Genomic DNA, 23,976 nt, shown 5'->3' on the forward strand with positions numbered 1-23,976 from the left:
ATTCTTTGGAACTCTGCATTCAGATGCCTATATCTTTCCTTTTCTCCTTTGCTTTTCACCTCTCTTCTTTTCACAGCTATTTGTAAGGCCTCCCCAGACAGCCATTTTGCTTTTTTACATTTCTTTTCCATGGGGATGGTCTTGATCCCTGTCTCCTGTACAGTGTCACAAACCTCATTCCATAGTTCATCAGGCACTGTATCTATCAGATCTAGTCCCTTAAATCTATTTCTCACTTCCACTGTTTAATCATAAGTGATTTGATTTAGGTCATACCTGAATGGTCTAGTGGTTTTCCCTACTTTCTTCAATTTAAGTCTGAATTTGTCAATAAGGAGTTCATGATCTGAGCCACAGTCAGCTCCCAGACTTGTTTTGGCTGACTGTATAGAGCTTCCCCATCTTTGGCTGCAAAGAATACAATCAATCTGATTTCGGTGTTGACCATCTGGTGATGTCCATGTGTAGAGTCTTCTCTTGTGTTGTTGGAAGAAGGTGTTTGCTATGACCAGTGCATTTTCTTGGCAAAACTCTATTAGTCTTTGCTCTGCTTCATTCCTTATTCCAAGGCCAAATTTACCTGTTAGTGCATGTGTTTCTTGGCTTCTTACTTTTGCATTCCTGTCCCCTATAATGAAAACTACATCTTTTTTGGGGTGTTAGTTCTAAAAGGTCCTGTAGGTCTTCATAAAACAGTTCAACTTCAGCTTCTTCAGAATTTCTGGTTGGGGCATAGACTTGGATAACTGTGGTATTGAATGGTTTGCCTTGCAGATGAACAGAGATCATTCTGTCGTTTTTGAGATTGCATCCAAGTACTGCATTTCAGACTCTTTTGTTGACTATGATGGCTTCTCCATTTCTTCTGAGGGATTCCTGCCCGCAGTAGTAGATATAATGGTCATCTGAGTTAAATTCACCCATTCCAGTCCATTTCAATTCACTGATTCCTAGAATGTCGACGTTCACTCTTGCCATCTCTTGTTTGACCACTTCCAACTTGCCTTGATTCATGGACCTGACATTCCAGGTTCCTATGCAGTATTGGTTTTTACAGCATGCTTTTTACAGCATTGGATCTTGCTTCTATCACCAGTCACGTCCACAGCTGGGTATTGTTTTTGCTTTGGCTTCAATCCTTCATTCTTTCTGGAGTTATTTCTCCTCTGATCTCCAGTAGCATATTGGGCACCTACTGACCTGGGGAGTTCCTCTTTCAGTATCTATCATTTTGCCTTTTCATACTGTTCATGGGGTTCTCAAGGATAGAATACTGAAGTGATTTGCCATTCCCTTCTCCCGTGCACCACATTCTGCTACAGTCCATGGGGTTGCAAAAAGTTGGACATGACTGAGAGACTGAACTGAACTGAATGAGGTATGGAGTATCTCAACAATTTGTCTTTTTACTTCTTAGATTTTTTTTTTTTTTTTTTGGTTTCTGTACACCCCAATCAACACTGCCTAATGAATTCTGAAAGAAGCTTTAAAATATTATTCATAGTTATCCAAATAGACTTGCCATGTTAGTATTTTTATCTTTGTCATTTCTGTGCTTTTCATGTGTGTCAGGAAGAATTTTAAAATGGTCCACATGAGTTTACTCTTATGTTATGCCTGTGATTATGCAACATGGCCAAAAGGATTTGGCAGATGCAATTAATGTCATTAGTCAGCTGACATTGAAATGATCAAAGAAGGATTGTCTATGTGGTTATTTAAGGATATCCAGGAAGATGAAGTCCATGTAGTTGAATGTGTTCTTTAAAAGTGAAGCTTTCTCCAACTGAGCATGGTAGGAGAAGTCAGAGATGCGCAAAGCACAGGGTAAATCAATGAAACATTGCTGACATGCAGATGGAAGTACTGTGAAGATTGACCTTTAGGAGTTGTGAGCAACTCCTGGCTAATAACCACCACAAGAATGGAGAACCTGGCCTTCAATCACTAGGAGCTAGGCACCACCAACAACCAGATGACTCTGGGTGTGGATTTTCCTCCAAAGCCAAGATGGAAAGGTCAGATTGGTTGCTTTGAAAGCAGGAGAGCTTAGGCATCTCTTTATATATTTAAACTTGATATCAATATGCAAACAAAATTCACTGGTAGAGAAAGACATTTATTATTTTTGGATACTTATGTATATTCTGGTGGTTCAGAAGGTGAAGAATCTGCCTGTTAATGCAGGAGACATAAGAGATCCCTGGGTCAGGAAAATTCCCTGGAGAAGAGAATGGCAACTCACTCCAGTATTCTTGCCTGGAGAATTCCATGGACAGAGGAGCCTGGCGGGCTATAGTCCATGGGATTACAAAGAGTTAGACGTGACTGAGGGACTGGCACTTTCTCTTTTTGGATATTCTAACTGCTAAAGCCAGTAAAAATTAATAAATTATGACACTTGCCTGACATTTTTTTTTTCTGAATATACTCCCTGGACTGTTAAATATGGGTAAATGCTGAAATTGTGAATTGATCTAAGAATTTGAAAAACTCATTCATGAGGTTCTTGTGAGAAACTAAATATATCTTTATTGAATGAACATATAATTGATGTGTGGAACTGGATAGCTAAAGCAAATGATGATAATTAGATTTACTTAAACAAAATAGATGATAAGTTGAAAGAAAACTTTCTCATAGCATTATAAAATGTAATAGTTTACCCTCAGCTTTACAGAATTAATAATATTGATTTTTTAAAAATAAATATGGTTTCTATTATGCAGATAGTGTCTTGATATAATTATGCTATAGACAATCATTTATTTACAGAGTCTACATAATTACATGGGCAAATTAGAATTATGGTCTTAATATTCCAGAACATATTAATTGGAAAAGATATAAATTCCTGTACTGTGTTTTAGAAAATAGTGATTTCACAATAAGAGTTAAGAATATGGGAAAATAGAATTCTTTGTTGAAAATTATGAAAAATAATTGCTAGGTTTATTAAATTTGGTTTGATTCCTTCATCTACTTCAAGTTTCTCTGAATGACTCTCAAGTTACTACTTGGCCACTCTTTGTAAAATTGCAAATATTCCCTTCGATTTTCCAGTACATATTTCCAACCATCTTGTCTGAATGATTTTTTTCCCCAACACCTCTAACCTTTTAACAAATTATAATATTTATATATTAATCATTTTTATCACTCATCTTCCCCCATACCAACACATCAAAAACATATTTCAGGAGTTAAAAAATGTGTATTTTGTTTACACTGACTGAAGCATGGTAGATGTTAAATAAATATTAATTGAGTGATAAAAATAGATTTAAGAAATAAAGGTATTTGGTTGTATTTGCATATTTAAAGTAAGATATTCAAAACTTGATATAAACCAACAAAAAGGTAACTGTCTAGAAATACTTTTGTTTATATCTGAAATCTAGTTTTGTAGAACACAAGTACTAAACCTTGTTTTAAGCACTTATTTGAATTTGAAATACAAAAGAATCATTAAATTACTGTAGTTGATTGGAGGCTCAAAGTTATGGAAGTTAGGTGGAGATATTCACAAGACATGTTTTGGCTTAATACAAAGAGGAACTTCTGTTCCTTTTCATTGAGATTATCTCTTAGACTTTTATCAATGAGCTTCAGGCAAGGGTCTACCTGAGTTTTCAAACCTTGAGAGTCTCTAGAATTAAAAGGATTATGTATCAAAATAAAATATAAAAATTGTGACTGAACCTCAGAATATATAATAAAAAATGTCTGGTTAAACATTACAGTGGAATTGTTGTAATAACACTATATTTGATGTAATTTCCAAATGTGAGAAAATAACATTTAACAGTATAATCAAAATGAATAGCTGCTCACCATAGATATTTTCTAAACCAGCTATTCAGGCACTCGCAGACACATGGTATTAAAAATAAAAAATGAGCAGTGTACATACCGCTACCCAATGATCCAAGGGCAAGATAGCAACAGTGCCAGTTTTGTTTTTTTTCTGATATGACTTTCATTTTAGTTTATGAAATAGATAGGCTTTATATTAATTTGCTAAAGTTTTTGTAAAATTATACTACATTCAGTGAAATTGCTGTCAAACTCAAGTCCATGTGTCCAATGCACAATGAGGTCAAGGAAACTGAAGTGTCAGAATTTGAAGCAGAGAAAGATTTATTGATGGAGAGGGCACCGACAGTGAAGAGAAAATGGGAGACCCAGGTTTGTCTCAGATCTATCTGGCTGGCTTGATGGAACATAGGACTTTTTAGGGCAGAAAGGATAAAGAGGGTGAGGTCTCTGTGATTTCAGCTTCCAAATGAGACCTCAGTTGCAGACTTTCCAGCACTCTCTAGTGACTCAACGTGTCATTGATGATTATGATTGATCTATATGTTCCTACAGAGCAATCTGTTAAGTCACAGCCTTGTGATCTTTCTGAGAGAGAGCAAAATCAACACTTGAGTCATTTCATTATTTACTTGGAGTCTATGTGATGAGTTAAGAATTTCAATTTCCTGTTGGCCCCTGCGATGTTTTCCTCAAGAAGATTTAGGTCTGCTTCTTCAAAACTATAACATATTATCTCAGCAATCTGGGGTTGTAAATTAGGGTTTTGCTCAAGCTAGCAATTTCACTGGGAACACGGTTAGGCCAAACTTAGGTAAACAAGGATGTCTAAAGCTTCTTAAGCAAGTTAGGAAGGTAGAAGAGTAGCACAAGTCTTTGTTGTGGAGTCAGCTATAGTAATGAGATTACAGTAGAAAGAGACATAAAGATTGAAATCAAGACAGCTGGATCCTCAGTTCAGTTCAGTTCTACTCAGTCGTGTCCAACTCTTTGCGACCCCATGAATCACAGCACGCTAGGCCTCCCTGTCCGTCACCATCTCCCAGAGTTCAATCAAACTCATATCCATTGAGTCGGTGATGCCATCCAGCCATCTCATCCTCTGTCGTCCCCTTTTCCTCCTGCCCCCAATCCCTCCCGCATCAGAGTCTTTTCCAATGAGACAACTCTTCACATGAGGTGGCCAAAGTATTGGAGTTTCAGCTTTAGCATCATTCCTTCCAGAGAAATCCCAGGGCTGATCTCCTTCAGAATGGACTGGTTGGATCTCCTTGCAGTCCAAGGGACTCTCGAGTCTTCTCCAACACTGCAGTTCAAATGCATCAATTCTTTAGCACTCAGCTTTCTTCACAGTCCAACTCTTATATCCATGCATGACCACTGGAAAAACCATAGCCTTGACTAGATGGACCTTTGTTGGCAAAGTAATGTCTCTGCTTTTTAATATGCTATCTAGGTTGGTCATAACTTTTCTTCCAAGGAATAAGTGTCTTTTAATTTCATGGCTGCAGTCACCATCTGCAGTGATTTTTGAGCCCCCAAAAAGCTGGATCTTAGCTGGTCTTAATATAAGACCATGGGAAATTAACTTCTGTGGAATTTATGCTTTCCTATTGTAAACTGAAATGTTTAGGTTATATACTTCTAAGAATCCTCCCACCTCTAAGATTCTATATGTCTTGGAAGCTTTTGATAATAAACGTGCTATATTAAATATTGTTGTTGTTGCTTAGTCACTTTTGGGTCCAATTCTTTTACAACCCCATAGACCATAGCCCACCAAGTTCCTCTGTCCATGGAATTTCCGGGGCCATAATACTGGAGTGGGTTGCCATTTCCTTCTCCAGGGAATCTTCCTGACCCAGTGATAGAGCCCACATCTCCTACACTGGCAGGTGGATTCTTTATCACTGAGCCACTGTGGAAGCCCAAATATACAACTGCAATATTGTGATTTATATGAAATATATATTTGGTCATTCAGATGACCAAAATATACTTCCATTTATATTTCATATTTGAGCACAGGGTTCCTGACACAGAGCTCCAAAAACCCTTTGAATTTCCTGAGCAACAAGAGCAGTGGGAGCATCTTTTGTTAGAATATTCGCTCTCTTGTCCTCAGTTTCTGAAATCACTTCAGAGCCACGAAGCTGAAATACGTGTCTAGTTATTCATAACAAGCCCTTTCCACTGCAACTGGGTTCATTAATAAGTGACTTTCAGAAAACACCTAAGACTGGGGACTCGTTGCCAGGGCAACTAAGCAAAAATAGAGGGTTAGAACTTTCAAGTCCACCCCTTGAGATGGTCTGGGGGTTAAATCCATCACTGATGGTCAGTGATTTTATGAATCATGCCTATGAGATGAAGCCCCCATAAAACTCCAAAAGGATGGGTTTCAGAGAATTTCCAGGCTGGGGAACCAGACTGCTTCCATATCCTTTCAATTGGGCCGCAAACTCTAAGAGGACAGAAGCTCCTGTATTTGGGATCTTTCCCTGTGTATCTCTTCATCTGGCTGTTGCTTTGTATCCTTTGTAATAAACTGGTAATCTAGGGAGTAGTCAAAAACCCAAGGAGGAGACGCAAGAACTTTACTTACAACCAGTTGGTGAGCAGTACCTGAGGGCTTCCCAGGTGGTGCTAGTGGTAAAGTACCCTTGCCTGGAGAATCTCACAGATGGGGGAGCCTGGTGTGCTGCAGTGTATAGAGTTGCAAAGAGTCCGACATGACTGGAGCGACCTAGCACAGGTGCACTTGTACTGCTCAGAACTTGTGATTGACCTGTGGGGTAGAGAGACGTTGGGTGGGACTGAGCCCTTAGCTTGTGGAATCCGATTTCATCTCCAGGTAGACAGCATGAGAACTGAGCTGAGTCACAGGATCCTCAACTGATGGCCCTAGCCTTGTTCAGTGGTGTGTGTGGGAAGTCACCTCCCCACACTGGAACTGGGCACAGAACCCAAAATTAAAGCCAACTTTTCTGAACCTCATTTTATAAATCTGTAAATTTACAAAACTGGGCTAAAATAATCCCTGATCTGTATCAATTCTAACACTAATGAAGCTCTTGTTTCTCTCCAGTATTGAAACACTTTGGATTTTGACAGTATATTATCAATCATGTTGAAGGTTTTGATTTATAATTTGATTCTTATAAAGTGACACAATTTTAGACTGCAATGCATGCATATAACTTCAAACAGTATTATTTAATGCATAAAATATATCCAAAAATAGTCTTAATAGATGTGGTCATTTGATAATAAATCATGCAATTATGGAAATAATTTGTATTCAGTGTTTCTTCCAGATAAAATTCTGTGCTGAGCACTTAGTAAAAGTTGGTGTTATCTTCAGCATAGCACAGTGAAATGGTAGTTCATATGGCATATTTATTAGATGGGGAAACGTAGATGTTTAATGACTTGATCTTACAGGAAATGTGGGCATACTATAACTGGAAGTTAAATCCAGGTTTTTAGATTCCAAAACCTATTGCATATAACAGATATAATCTAATCTTTTATTCAGTTAGAGATAAAAGCTGATTTCAAGATATGTCTAATTATTTCCATTAGAAAATATATTATTTATAAAATAACTTAATTATTAAAAAATAAAATGTCTTTGGAGGATGGGGAATACCCTCAAAAGTAATTCCTAGGTAGTGTATGGAATATGTTCAAGAAGATGATAAGTTTGGAGTTAATTGGTGTGGCTGAATTTCTAATGAATTTAGTTAGAAAATATATATAGAACACATTATAAACCTATCTATAAGGTACACATTTTTGTTTTTATTTAAAAAATTGTCCAGTAATATAACAAGTAACAAACGACAAGTGAAGTCGTTCAGTCATGTCTGACTGTTTGCAACGCCGTGGACTGTAGCCCACCAGGCTCCTCTGTCCATGGGATTCTCCAGACAAGAATACTGGAGTGGGTTGCCATTTCCTTCTCCAAGGGATCGTCCCGACCCAGGGATCGAACCCACGTCTCCTGTATGGCAGGCAGACGCTTTAACCTCTAAGTCATCAGGGAAGCCAGTAATTCAGAACTAAGCAAAATAAAATGAAACTAAACTAAGTTTCATTTCATTCAATACTCATATCAAACACATTTACTCTCAAAATATTCATTGGTACTAGTCTGTTGTTCATTAACAGCAAGAGAGAGAGCTGGGTGTTACAGATATGTTTCATGTCTCTGCTTAAGTCACATTTGCTGTGTTTCCAATGACCACCCCAATGCATCTGGCAGAGTCTGTGATCAGCATGTATGATAGCTTCCTAAGGGTGTGGATCATGGGAGAGAATTATGGCAAGCACTCTGCAAATGACCTATCACAGTGCCTACAAAACCTCAAGTGAACTGCAGAACTCCACTTTATATAGTGTGGAAGATGCAAGGGGTTTTCATATGGACTTTAAAAATGTCAATGATGCTGCAAGCTCAGGAATCTTTAGGAGTTTATATTTTTCTATTCAGGCTTCCCTAATGGCTCAGTGGTAAAGAACCTGCCTGCAATGCAGGAGACTTGGGTTCCATCCCTGGATCAGGAAGATCCCCTGGAGAAGGAAATGGCAATCCACTCCAACATTCTTGCCTGGAAAATCCCATGCACAGAGGAGCCTGGTGGGCTACAATCCATGGGCTCACAATAGAGTCAGACACGACTGAGCCACTAAAAAACAACATATTTCTATTCGTATGCTTTTCTGGGTGATGGACACTTACCATTTTCCACTCACCAGGACAGATTAGCCCAGCCTCAATACAATGAATCAGTGTGATGTTTGATAGGATGGAAATATACTGTAACCAATAGCAGAAGAGTCAGCATTACCTTGGGGTAAGATCATTAAACTAATGTGGTCCTTACCATCAAGTGGCAAAATGTTATACTCCTCTTGATGGATAAAAGAAAACATTCGCCAAATCACTGCCACGTACTAAGGGTGTATATTTTTTCTGCTCAAGTAGGGATACCAGGTTCAGTCCTGCATTTGCCATGGCCCCCCATTTGTTCCCTGCAGAGCTAGGTGAGGGTGGGGACCAGCTGTTTCTGGCATGTGCAGCCTCTTCAGGCCTTTTCAGTCCTGGGGTGAAACACAGAGGAACTAAACAGGGCAGCGTGAAGTGCAAGGGAGGTGCTTCTGAGAGTAAAAGGTGGTAGGGAGCTCAGCAGAGAAAGTCCATCTCCTTTCTCCTTCCAGAAGCCCCCTCCGAGAGGTGGTGTCACTGCCAAGCCCGTCTGGAGACTCTTTCTGTGGCAAGTAGACCCATCTGCAGCATTTGTTCACATCTTGTAAGCAGCGGGCATGGTGGCTACAAATCACCCCGCATCTCCTCCCTGCCTCATTTTTCTTTGTCCTAACTCGCATTGACCTAGATCTTCATCTCCCAAATACAGCATCTGCAATTTATCTTTGCTGCAGGCTCTGTCTTCTAGGATCCTTGGGATACTGTCAATTTAAAAAATGTGAAAGCTGAGAGGAGACCAAAGGTTGCCCAATAATTATGTCTATATGTCACAGGCCTGGCATGTTTTGGGTGCAAAATGGACTTCTTTTTTGTCTTTCACAGAGTTTGTGAAGAACTGACCATCTGTTTTGTGAGGCGCTCTTCCCTTTATATCTGAAATAGATTACTAATACTTAACTCCTTCATCCCATTTCTCCCACTCCTACTCTCTATCTAATCCTGGCACGACATCACCATTCCTAATTTTCCTCTTTCTAATCCAGAAAAAACTTACCTGCTTAAAAAAAAGATTCCAAGTCAGTGGAAGCAAAAATTACATGAATTAGCTGGATAGATTAAGCAAGAATAATTTAAAAATGAGTTCAAAAACGGTATAGGCATTTGCAGGTTGATTGCTTGTAATACCAATATTTATTATTTGAGAGTGTCTGTATATTATTGGATTAGCTGATATTTATTTTTTAATTATCAGTGATCCCAAACTGAACTTTTTATTTTTGGACTTAGGCAGTGTTTAATAGGATTGTGAATTTCCATCATTAACTGTATGACCAACAAAGGGAGAAAAAAATAGATTATTGCACTTTATGATGTATTATTGGATCTAATTTGATCAAAGTCACTTAGTTGAACAACACATGTATATTATCTAGACTATCTCTTAGTTATAATTTAGCAAACTATCTTCTTATACATAATCTAAAATCTTCTCTCCATTGAATAGAATACCATTTACATTTTTAAAAAATGAACACCTGGTACAGCAACAATATGGATAAATCTCAAAATAATTTTACTCAGTGAAGGAAGCTAGGCAAAAAGAATATATTGCCTATTATTCAATAAAATTATATAAAATATGAAAAAATCTAGTTAAAGACTGAATCGGTGGTTTCTTGTGGCTGAATTATGGGTATTGAGGAGGAATATGTAGTAACACCAGGAAACTTTTGGCATTGATTAATTTTGCTATCCTGATCAGGGTGATGGTTTTTCAGATGTAAACAGTAAATTTTATAAGAATATACACGTTTAGTAAATGTACTTTATCACATGTCAATCAGGCTTCAAAAAACGGTAACATGTGTCACAGAGAAATCTGACAGTTTGGTTAACTAGCCTTTCTTCGTATTTTCCAGTTGCCTCTGTGACATACATTTGCAACATCCCACTCAGATGATACTTTTTTTTCTTTTTAAAGGAGAAATGACTTTACCTCTAACTTGTACATTAGCTTAAGTGATTGTTATGCCCCAGTGGAGAGAAGGTTATCCTGTTATGAGTGATACCTTTCTTGATGTTCTCTTCTGATTCTGTGTCTCCCCTCCTGGAAAATCCATAACTCTCCTGCGAAAACAAGGAGAAGAGAGAACAATTCAAGCAGCAATTTGTTGGAGTTGCTCAATCCCTGGGGTGGTTAAGAGGACAAGACTCATGACCACATACAATAGAGCTCTCCCGTTTCCTCCTGGACAAACATGCCAAAGAATATAAGAAGAAACAGATGAACAGCCGTCCGCTTTATGACATACACTGATCTCAATACATATCATCGGGAAAAAAAATCAGTAATATGAGCTCTTTGAGTTTCCCAGGTGGCACTAGTGGTAAAGAATCGGCCTACCAATATAGGAGAGGCAAGTAACGGGGGTTTGGTCACTTGGTTGGGAAAATCTCATGGAGCAGGAAATGGCAACCCACACCAGTATTCTTGCTTTGGAAGTCCCATGGACAGAGGAACCTGGTGGGCTACAGTCCATGGGGTCACAAAGAGTCGGACGTGACTGAACACCTGAGCATACACACAGACACAGACACAGACACTAGCTCTTTAACAGCTCTCTGCATCATGCAACCTCCCGTTCATCCTTCCTTGACATTTTTCAATTTCTCCCTATTGATTTGGATGTTTGTGGGACAAATTACTGTAATTTCCTTCTCTATGCTTCATCCAATTTTGGCCCTGTTAGATACGAATAGCTCTGCTCTTAATAATAGTTTGCTTGATTCCATATTCTCTCATTATTCCATGGGATTCATTGCCAGAGAACTCAGGAGGGTTTCATGTGCCATTTCCGCTTTCTTTAAAATCTGAAAATTGTCTTGGTTAGGCAACTATTGGATTTTGCTGGCCTCATTTTTTTTTTTAAGACAGAATGCAATACTATTTGTTTTCCCCTATTTCAGGCACACTAAAAAAATGAGAGCAATGAATACCATTGGTTGCTTCATACTCTTCATTTTGCAATTATCTTCCATCTCTCAAGGTACAGAGTCACTCTGAGTGGGCTTGAAGAGTATTCTGTTAAATCTGGCCTAACAAAAATACTGCTGCTCTAGGAAAGGACAGTTTAGGAAGAATTTATATAACAGAAGTTTTGTCAAAAATATGTGGGACAATACTTTTCTTTCTAAGGCTGCCCCATTATGTGGGGCTGCGTGTCCTTCTGATGCTAAGGCTTTCTCCTAGGGGATTATTCTTTCTGATAATATCTGGTTTTTTGTCCTACCTCACTAGAGACAGAAGCAAATCTGAGATCTCATCAAGAAAATTAAAGATATCAAGAGAACATTTCATGCAAGGATGGGCATGATATATTTGTGTATGCATGAGTGCTAAGTTGCTTCCATTGTGTCTGACTCTGTGCAACTCTATGGACTGTAGCCTTCCAGGCTCCTCTGTCCATGGGATTCTCCAGGCAAGAATACTGGAGTGGGTTGTCATGCCCTTGTCCAGAGGGTCTTCCCAACCCAGGGATTGAACTCGCATCTCTTAAGTCTCCTGCGTTGGTAGCCAGGTTCTTTACTACTAGTGCCATCTGGGAAAATATATATATATACTGTTCACAGAGAAGAAAAAATATTTCTCTATCAAAAACCTGTTTTTTGGAAACTGAATTTCCACTGTTAGTAGACATTACAAGCAACAAAACTCTGCAATGGATTTGCTTTCTTTTAATGAAAGTCATCTGGCTGGGTGGAGCTCTGAATGGAAGCTGAAATAACAGATCCATCCACCACCTGTTAAGGACTCTTACAGATGCATGACCTTGAAGACCTTGAGAGCCTGTGGCCACGGATCACGTGTCATCTCTCTTGATCTGCCTCCTGACTGTCCATGCATGGTGTCAGGGACCCTAATTCCTCACAGCTTAAATACCATTCTCTTCTTCCTAAATCACTTAGACATCTGATATACAGTACACTTAGAACAAATGTTTGCTTTTTTTTTTTTTCCTCCTGAGCTCTTCCTTCCAGAGTGATGCTGGCTCTTTGCTCTTGGAACATCAGCTGTGTTTTATGAAACCTCAAAAATCTCCATTTGGACCTCTTAAAAGGCAGCTGTGCCATGTTGAAGCAACACATTCTTAGGAACTTTATTCTGATGCTGTATTTGGAGCTGAAGGTGGGTGGTTGGGGGAGGAAAAACAAAAGAGAAAGAGGAGGATTGTGGTAAGGAGAGAAAGAAAATAATTTGTAGAAATAAGTGGCATTTATTGAATAACTTTGAATTATTCAAGTTGCTTATCCCCACTGTACATTTCATTGAATCTACCCAGCCACTCTGAGCACTGTACGTCTGACACTACATAATACAAAGAAGAAAAAGGGAGGCTCAGTTAAGTCGAGTAACAGCCTCCAAAGTCATACAACTATTTGAGAGGAGAGACTTTACACATCGGTTTTATTTGTCCCAACAACATTTCACTAAGCTCCACTGCACCAAGGGTCACTTACTTTTTCCCCCAAGGTCTACGTTAATTACCTTCTGTTTTCAAAGTTAACAGCCCCCAAGTCCACCATCAACCTCCCAACATCCAGAACTAGAACATGGCTGAGCATAGAAAGTCTGACCTATACCATTCCCTGCCCTGATTTCTTAATTGTGCTCTTTCTGTATACCACTACCATTCTGAGGAGTTGCTTTTAACAGAAATGCTTGTGCTCATCCAAAATGTGGACTACGAAATACTGCAGAGTAATCAAAGAGAAGGAGACTTTCAAGCACCATCAGAAAATGAAAATGGGTTTGCTCATACCAGAGACTAGTTTTTGATAATGGAAAAGCACATACAGATGTGATTTCTGTAGTGGTCTGCAATAGTCTAGAGTCTGGGAAGACTACCTCTTTAAATCTTTGCAGATGGCTAACATTTTCCTATTCTTTTTGAAAGGTTTATTTCTGTCCATGTTTTCCTTTTCCCTTGCACAATGCCCCACTCTGTGGCCCAGACTCTAGGCACTGCTAGGGGCGCTGTCGAGCATCACACCTACCCTCACGGCACAGAGCGGAGATTGAACCCCAGGCTCCTGCTGGTCCCTAACCCTGAGGACATCTTATATTTTCCATATGATGTTGTGAAATGGAGAATAAATTTCCTTTATTGTTAAAAGGAGAGGGAATCTTTCAAAAACATTCCTAACAAGAAAACTCTTGAGAGTTCCTTGGACCACAGGGAGATCCAACCAGTCCATCCTAAACGAGATCAGTCCTGGGGGTTCACTTGAAGGACTGGTGTTGAAGCTGAAACTCCAATATTTTGGCCACCTGATGCAAACAGATGACTCATTTGAAAAGACCCTGATGCTGGGAAAGATTGAGGGCAGGAGGAGAAGGGAATGACAGAGGATGAGATGATTGGATGGCATCACTGAATCAATGGACATGGGTTTGGGTGAATTCTGGGAGTTGGTGATATACAGGGAGGTCTGGCATGCTGCAGTTCATGGGGTCTCAAAGAGTCAGACACGACAGAGTGACTGAACTAAACTGAACAAGAAAAAAAAAATTATGAGAAAACTAACATTCTTTTAACATAAAATGCACAGAACTAACCAGACCACTTGACCTGCCTATTGAGAAACCTATATGCACATCAGAAAGCAACAGTTAGAACTGGACATGGAACAACAGACTGGTTCTGAATAGGAAAAGGAGTATGTAAAGGCTGTATACTGTCACCCTGCTTATTTAACTTATATGCAGAGTACATCATGAGAAATGCTGGGCTGGATAAAGCACAAGCTGGAATCAAGACTGCCGGGAGAAATGTCAATAACCTCAGATATGCAGATGACACCACCCTTATGGCAGAAAGTGAAGAGGAACTAAAAAAACCTCTTAATAAAAGTGAAAGAGGAGAGTGAAAAAGTTGGCTTAAAGCTCAACATTCAGAAAACTAAGATCATGGCATCCAGTCCCATCACTTCATGGGAAATAGATGGGAAACAGTGGAAATAGTGTCAGACTTTACTTTGGGGGGCTCCAAAATCACTGCAGATGGAGATTGCAGCTATGAAACTAAAAGACGTTTACTCCTTGGAAGGAAAATTATAACCAATCTAGACAGCATATTGAAAAGCAGGGACATTACTTTGCCAACAAAGGTCCATCTAGTCAAAGCTATGGTTTTTCCAGTGGTCGTGTATGGACGTGAGAGTCGGACTGTGAAGAAAGCTGAGCTCTGAAGAATTGATGCATTTGAACAGTGGTGTTGGAGAAGACTCTTGAGAGTCCCTTGGACTGCAAGGAGATCCAACAGTCCATTCTGAGGGAGATCAGCCCTGGGTGTTCTTTGGAAAGAATGATGCTAAAGCTGAAGCTCCAGTACTTTGGCTACCTCATGTGAAGAGCTGACTCATTGGAAAAGACTCTGATGCTGGGAGGGATTGGGGGCAGGAGGAGAAGGGGACGACCGAGGATGAGATGGCTGGATGGCATCACTGATTCGATGGACGTGAATTTGAGTGAACTCCGGGAGATGGTGATGGACAGGGAGGCCTGGCGTGCTGCAATTCATGGGGTCACAAAGAGTCAGACACAACTGAGCAAATGAACTAAACTGAACTGAACTTAATGACATTGAAAATGAATTAAGAAATACTTCACTATTTAAAATAACACCTCACCAATTCACTTACAATAATAATTTTCACATTTATATTCTGGTAGGATATATTTTCGGAGAAGGCAATGGCACCCCACTCCAGTACCCTTGCCTAGAAAATCCCATGGGCGGAGGAGCCTGGTAGGCTGCAGTTCATGGGGTCGCTAAAAGTCAGACATGACTGAGCAAATTCACTTTCTCTTTTCACCTTCATGCATTGGAGAAGGAAATGGCAACCCACTCCAGTGTTCTTGCCTGGAGAATCCCAGGGACGGGGGAGCCTGGTGGGCTGCCGTCTATGGGGTCGCACAGAGTCGGATACAATGGAAGCGACTTAGCATCAGCAGCAGCAGGATGTATTTTTCCCCTCACAGGGCAGTAAACAGTATTCTTTATTTCTGAAAATATCATAGTCTCTGTTTTCTCTCATGATTCGTTAACATTTCAAATGATAATTTGTATAATGTTTTTGCAACCAACAGTAGAAACTGTTTACTTCTCTTTCAGATCAGAACCAGCTTTCCCTTGTTGTGAGTAAGGAATGTTTTACTGTGTTTTACAACACTTCCTTCAGAATGAGATAAAGATATTATATGCTGCTAAGTCGCTTCAGTCGTGTCTGACTCTGTGTGACCCCATAGACGGCAGCCCACCAGGCTCCCCCATCCCTGGGATTCTCCAGGCAAGAACAATGGAGTGGGTTGCCATTTCCTTCTCCAAAAAAGACATTGTATAGTGACATTATATATAGTATTTAGTTCAGTTCAGTCGCTCAGTTGTGTCTGACCCTTTGTGACCCCATTGACCGTAGCACGCCAGGCTTCCCTGTCCATCATCAACTTCTGGAGATTACTCAAACTCATGTCCCTTGAGTCAGTGATGCCATCCAACTATCTCATCCTCTGTCATCTCCTTCTCCTCTTGCCCTCAATCTTTCCCAGCATCAGGGTCTTTTCAAATGAGCCAGTTCTTTCCTCAGGTGGCCAAAAGTATTGGAGTTTCAGATTTAGCATCAGTTCTTCCAATGAATATTCAGGACTGATTTCCTTTATGATTGGCTAGTTGGATCTCCTTGCAGTCCAAGGGACTCTCAAGAGTGTTCCCAACACAACAGCTCAAAAGTATCAGTTCATCGGGGCTCAGCTTTCTTTATAGTCCAATTCTCACAGCCATACAGGACCACTGGAAAAACAATAGCCTTGACTAGATGGACCTCTGTTGGCAAAGTAATGTCTCTGCTTTTTAATATGCTGTCTAGTTGGTTATAACTTTTCTTCCAAAGAGCAAGCATCTCTTAATTTCATGACTACAGTCACCATCTGCAGTGATTTTGGAGCCCCCCAAAATAAACTCTCTCACTGTTTCCACTGTTTCCCCATCTATTTCCCATGAAGTGATCGACCAGATGCCATGATCTTAGTTTTCTGAATTTTGAGCTTTAAACCAACTTTTTCACTTCTTTCACTTTCATCAAGAAGCTCTTGAGTTCTTCTTTGCTTTCTGCCATAAGGGTGGTATCGTCTGCATATCTGAAGTTATTGATATTTCTCCCAGCAATCATGATTTCAGCTCATGCTTCATCCAGTCCAGCATTTCTCATGATGTACTCTGCATATAAGTTAAATAAACACGATGACAATATACAGCCTTAACCTACTCCTTTCCCTAATTGGAGCCAGTGTGTTGTTGTCCAGTTCTAAATGTTGCTTCCTGACCTGCATACAGATTTCTCAAGAGGCAGGTCAGATGGTCTGGTATTCCCATCTCTTTCAGAATTTTCCACAGCTTGTTGTAATCCACACAGTCAAAGGTTTTGACAAAGTCAATTAAGCAGAAGTAGATGTTTTTCTGGAACTCTCTAGCTCTTTCAATGATCTGACAGATGTTGGCAATTTGATCTCTGGTTCCTCTGCTTTCTAAATCCAGCTTGAACATCTGGAAGTTCACAGTTCACGTATTACAGAAGCCTGGCTTGTAGAATTTTGAGCATTACTTGGCTAGTGTGTGAGATGAGTGCAATTGTGCGGTAGTTTGAACATTCTTTGGCATTGCCTTTCTTTGGAATTGGAATGAAAACTGATCTTTTCCAGGCCTATGGCCACTGCTGAGTTTTCCAAATTTGCTGGCATATCGAGTGCAGCACTTTCATAGCATCATCTGTTAGGATTTGAAATAGGTCAAATGGAATTCCATCACCTCCACTAGCTTTGTTCATAGTGATACTTCCTAAAGAACAACTGACTTCTCCTTCCAGGATGTCTGCCTCTAGATGAGTGATTACACCATCATGACTATTTGTGTTGTTCTTCTCTGTGTTCTTGCCACATCTTCTTAATATCTTCTGCTTCTGTTAGGTCCATACCACTTCTGTCCTTTATTGTGCCCATTTTGCATGAAAAGTTCCCTTGGTATCTCTAATTTTCTTGAAGAGCTCTCTAGTCTTCCTTGGTATCTCTAATTTTCTTGAAGAGCTCTCTAGTCTTTCCCATTGTATTGTTTTCCTCTATTTATTTGCACTGATCATTGAGACAGGCTTTCTTATCTCTCCTTGCTATTCTTTGGAACTCTGCATTCAAATGGGTATATCTCTCCTTTTCTCCTTTGCCTTTAGCTTCTCTTCTTTTCATCACTGTTTGTAAGGCCTTGTCAGACAACCATTTTGCCTTTTCGCATTTATTGTTCTTGGGGATAATCTTGATCACTGCTTCTTAAATAATATTTATGAGGGAAAGAAATAACATTAATAGTAAATAAATAATAAAGCAGTTTAATTATTAAATTTAATAATATTATTAAATTATAGGTACAATTTATTTATTTTAAATATTAAAAATAAAGCAACTAGTAAAATTTTAATGAATGCAGATTAGGTGATAATTTTTCCATAGTCTAGAAGTCAGGTGAATTTATAGGGCCAGTAAAGAGGAGCCAGAATTTCTGTGCAAGGAAAGATACCAGTAGATGATTATATAATATCAACATAGTGGTAGTATTCAACATCTGGTATTAATAAGTAGTATTACTGGTATAGTGGCATATGGTAAACCATCCCACAGTATAGCAACAATTGTTAGAGATTATCTTACAGATATAGGACTTTGTGAAAGGATATGGGTGCCTGGAACTCTGATGAGCAAAATGAGGATAAAATTACAGAAGAACCAGTGTCTAATCTAAGATTTATCCTAGTACTGGCAACTCCAAGAATTTTTAAATTTTCTGCGTTGGGTAGATATTGACTGAGAGTCTCCTAAATTCCTCACTATCCAGGGAGGGTTTGGTTTGAGGTCCAGCTGTCCTTCATCAACCTAGCCTGGAATTGCAGTCAGATCTGTCGCCTGGCCTGGTTTGAATCTGTCCTGACTGTAACATTTGGAGAATTAAGTCCAACTTCAAAACTTTGAATTTCCACATTTATGGAATTCATAAAGATTCAATGTAATTATGTAAAACTCGATATCAGAAGTTGGAAAAACTTTGATCTCAGGTGCATTTCTTATCTTTTACATGGATATGTCTGTTTCTTGTTTTCCACCTGTTAGCATGAAAATTCAATCACGACCATTTCAACTGTCTCTTAGGGAATTGGTATATTCTTGGCCATCAGGAGGAATGAGAAGTAGAGTATTAATTTTATGAAGTATTTGGCAATCCTTGCATGACGCTTTGGAGGAGAATTATAAATATCATTAGGACTATTAAATTAGATGCTTCAATTTACAGTTGTAGTTAATTACTTTATATATTGACAAAATGATCACAGCTGGGTATTTTAAACATCACTCGTATAGTACATATAATTTTATGTAGCATATTAGCCTTTCAAAATAGTTTCCCCTCATTAGCCTTACTAATATTAGTTATAAATAATTGCAAGCACTTAAAAATTTTTTATAGCATTACAGTCTTAAAGAAAAACCATTTCAATATTTGAGAAGGATCCAATAAATTTTGGTTCATGTTGCTTTGGTTACTCAAATACACAGATAAAAGTTTATGAGAGTAATAGCAACAGTTCTAGAAATACTTTTCATTGAAAAGTCTTCAAGTATATTGAATATAAATATAAACGTATGTGTGTGTGTGTGCTCTTCTCCTGAATAGGGCTAATATTTCATTAGTTATTTGCCAGAGTTATGAATATGACTGATTTTATTCTGCTTGTGTAAACAAATGACTATCTGTTCCTATTAAGCAAGCAAGATATCTGATGTATTAAATAACTCAAAAGCTGTCACTTCATTTTTTTAATTTAAAATGACAAGATTATTACAAGAGGACTCTGATATTCTCATACAGACTGCTAGATACATATTTGTGGAAATGTCATGATTTTATTGCATTTACATGAATTGGGAACTAAATATAGTGTGGTCAGTAATGGTGTAAAAAAAAGTCACCTTTCTCAGAATGCAATGTGTCACATGATCGGGGCACTCTTTGAACAAGATATTAATATAAAGACATCTGTTCAGAGGAACCAAAAGAAACAAAGAAACAAATATGCAGGGGTTTGCCCAGCAGTTCAGTGATCAGAACTCTGTACTTCCACTGCATAGGACGCGGGTTCAATCCCTGGTCAGGGAACTAAGATCCCACATGTCACATGGCCCGGGGGGAGAGAGAGGCGGGGAGGAATTATGGAAAATTCTAACGATGAATGTTTTTATTGTTGGGGAGGAATCATTTTCCTCTGCCTTTCTCAGTTTTTCTAACTGCCTAAAAATTAGATTGGCATGAGACAGTAATAGGAGAAAAAGAAATTTAATTATGTATGTAATAAGAACTCCACAAGATCAAAGGACAGTCAGGCAATTGAGATTTATATGCTCTTCTGAGCCGAAGACAAGCAGATAGAGGTCTAGGATATGAAAAGGGAGGAAGATAATTCACATCAGTCAGATAATAACAAATGTTTAATAAATAAATTTTTGCTGAACATACGGAAGCAATGAGACACAGAAAGGAATTTTAACAAATAGACTTTACTATGTTCCTCCTTTACTATGTCCCTCCCTCCTCTTGAGAAACCTGTATGCAGGTCAGGAAGCAACAGTTAGAACTGGACATGGAACAACAGACTGGTTCCAGATAGGAAAAGGAGTATGTCAAGGCTGTATATTGTCACCCTGTTCATTTAACTTATATGCAGAGTGCATCATGAGAAATGCTGGGCTGGAAGAAGCACAAGCTGAAATCAAGATTGCTGGGAGAAATCTCAATAACCTCAGATATGCAGATGACACCACCTTTATGGCAGAAAGTGAAGAGGAACTAAAAAGCCTTTTGAAAGTGAAAGTGGAAAGTGAAAGAGTTGGCTTAAAGCTCAACATTCAGAAAACGAAGATCATGGCATCCGGTCCCATCACTTCACGGGAAATAGATGGGGAAACAGTGGAAACATTGTCAGACTTTATATTTTGGGCCTCCGAAATCACTGCAGATGGTGACTGCAGCCATGAAATTAAAAGACGCTTACTCCTTGGAAGAAAAGTTATGACCAACCTAGATAGCATATTGAAAAGCAGAGACATTACTTTGCCAGCAAAGGTCTGTCTAGTCAAGGCTATGGTTTTTCCTGTGGTCATGTATGGATGTGAGAGTTGGACTGTGAAGAAAGCTGAGCCCTGAAGAATTGCTGCTTTTGAACTGTGGTGTTGGAGAAGACTCTTGAGAGTCCCTTGGACTGCAAGGAGATCCAACCAGTCCATTCTGAAGGAGATCAGCCCCGGGATTTCTTTGGAAGGAATGATGCTAAAGCTGAAACTCCAGTACTTTGGCCACCTCATGTGAAGAGTTGACTCATTGGAAAAGACTCTGATGCTGGGAGGGATTGGGGGCAGGAGGAGAAGGGGACAACAGAGGATGAGATGGCTGGATGGCATCACTGACTCAATGGATGTGAGTCTGAGTGAACTCTGGGAGTTGATGATAGACAGGGAGGCCTGGCTTGCTGTGATTTATGGGGTCGCAATTGCACTCATCTCACATGCTAGTAAAGTAATGCTCAAAATTCTCTAAGCCAGGCTTCAGCAATACGTGAACCGTGAACTCCCTGATGTTCAAGCTGGTTTTAGAAAAGGAAGAGGAACCAGAGATCAAATTGCCAACATCTGCTGGATCATGGAAAAAGCAAGAGAGTTCCAGAAAAACATCTATTTCTGCTTTATTGACTATGCCAAAGCCTTTGACTGTGTGGATCACAATGAACTGTGGAAAATTCTGAAAGAGATGGAAATACCAGACCACCTAACCTGCCTCTTGAGAAATCTGTTTGCAGATCAGGAAGCAACAGTTAGAACTGGACATGGAACAACAGACTGGTTCCAAATAGGAAAAGGAGTAGGTCAAGGCTGTATATTGTCACCCTGCTTATTTAACTTCTATGCAGAGTACATCATGAGAAACGCTGGACTGGAAGAAGCACAAGCTGGAATCCAGATTGCTGAGAGAAATATCAATAACCTCAAATATGCAGAAGATACCACCCTTATGGCAGAAAGTGAAGAGGAACTAAACAGCCTCTTGATGAAAGTCAAAGAGGAGAGTGAAAAATTTGGCTTAAAGCTCAACATTCAGAAAACGAAGATCATGGCATCTGGTTCCATCACTTCATGGGAAATAGATGGGGAAACAGTGGAAACAGTGTCAGACTTTATTTTGGGGGGCTCCAAAATCACTGCAGATGGTGACTGCAGCCATGAAATTAAAAGACACTTACTCCTTGGAAGAAAAGTTATGACCAACCTAGATAGTATATTCAAAAGCAGAGACATTACTTTGCAGACTAAGGTCCATCTAGTCAAGGCTATGGTTTTTCCTGTGGTCATGTATGGATGTGAGAGTTGGACTGTGAAGAAGGCTGAGTGTCAAATAATTGATGCTTTTGAACTGCGGTGTTGGAGAAGACTCTTGAGGGTCCCTTGGACTGCAAGGAAATCCAACCAGTCCATTCTGAAGGAGATCAACCCTGGGCTTTCTTTGGAAGGAATGATGCTAAAGTTGAAGCTCCAGTACTTTGGCCACCTCATGTGAAGAGTTGACTCATTGGAAAAGACTCTGATGCTGGGAGGGATTGGGGGCAGAAGGAGAAGGGGACGACCAAAGATGAGATGGCTGGACGGCATCACGGACTCGATGGACGTGAGTCTGAGTGAACTCCGGGAGATGGTGATAGACAGGGAGGTCTGGTGTGCTGTGATTCATGGGGTTGCAAAGAGTTGGACACGACTGAGCAACTGAACTGAACTAAAGAGTCTGACACGACTGCGCAACTGAACTGACTGACTGATGTTCCTCCCTGTCTACCCATATGTAGTTCATATTATACCAAAGTTATCTATGGTGATGGCTCCCTTCCTGGAGCAAGTCCTCTATCTAAATTCTTTTAGGCAGTTGAGGGGAAGAGCAGAGTTTCTTCCTGAGTCTTTTGGACTGAATTGCTTTCAACTCAAAATAACCTGCATACCTAAGTGGCGTATCTTGAGGCAGCCTGCCTGAACCCCATCAGTAGAAAGGGTATGCTACATGAGATGTGTATTAAGAGTCAGCTGAATTTTAGGAGCAGTGTAAAAATACTGTTAATTTGCATTTTTTACCTAGATTTCCCCCTAAGTTTATGGAGTTCAGCTCTCTGAAAGATGGGATCTCCAGGGGCTGAGTTAACCACAGAACAGCTTTAGGTCTTTCTTGGATTTGAGCTTCCCAGGTGGAGGGACTGGGAAGCCATGGTAAAGAATCTGATTACCAATGCAGGAGACACAAGAGACAAGGGTTCAATCCCTGAGTCAGGAAGATCCCTGGAGAAGGAAATGGCAACCCATTCCAGTATTCTTGCCTCGAAAATTCCATGGATGGAGTCTGGCCAGCTATAGTCCATGGGTCACAAAGAGTCAGACACGACTGAGCATGCTCCCTGTCATCATTGTCATCAAGAGCAAATTAATCATTTGTATGTAAAGTTAATGAAAATCAGTTTCATAATAGGGAACTGGAAGATTGCAAGGTGGCTACCAAATGTTCAAACACTTTTAAATTAGTTAAATTGACTGCTATTCATTAAAAGGGATTTCCTAGAATTCTGAAGAATTCTCTTCTTTCAACTAGGGTCTGATGTCAGGCTGGAGCTGGGCTGGGAGGTGGAAAACAATTGCCATGCCATGCTAAGGCTCTTCAGTCATGCCCAACTCTGTGTAATCCTGTGAACTGTAGCCTACCAAGCTCCTCCATCCATGGGGTTCTCCAGGCGAGAATACTGGAGTGGGATGCCATGTCCTTCTCCAGGAGGTCTTCCCAACCATTATTTGGAAGCTCAAAATTCTGTCTAGCTGAGTGCCAAACAGAATGGGAATACAAATATTCTTCATAAACAAGCATTACCATTCCAAATTTTACACATTTCTTAGGTCACATCACAGGTCCATGAACTGAGATGAATGTTCTACACAGTCAGCAAAAAGATCTCCCATAATTCAAAGTTCAGCCTCATAGCTTACACTTCACTTTAACTTACTGATATGTTAATTTAGTCCAAAGAGTTTACTGAAATCTTTTGGTTTTACTAAAATCATTTGTTTTTCCTACAATTTTTCTTTCTTTCTTCTTTTTAGTGAATTTTATACACAGTCTTTATTGTTTCTTGTGTTCCTTATTGTAATGCAAAGTTAAGTTTCTTTAGCATCAGATTCTGAAGCCATTTCAACCCAGCCCTGCCTGGCGGGAGTGAATGTCAAGACTTGTCTTTCAGGTCTGAGTGGATGACTAATTCCTCACTCAGCCCAA

The sequence above is a fragment of the Ovis aries genome, chromosome 23, assembly GCF_016772045.2.
Source record: "Ovis aries strain OAR_USU_Benz2616 breed Rambouillet chromosome 23, ARS-UI_Ramb_v3.0, whole genome shotgun sequence".
NCBI lineage: Eukaryota > Metazoa > Chordata > Mammalia > Artiodactyla > Bovidae > Ovis > Ovis aries.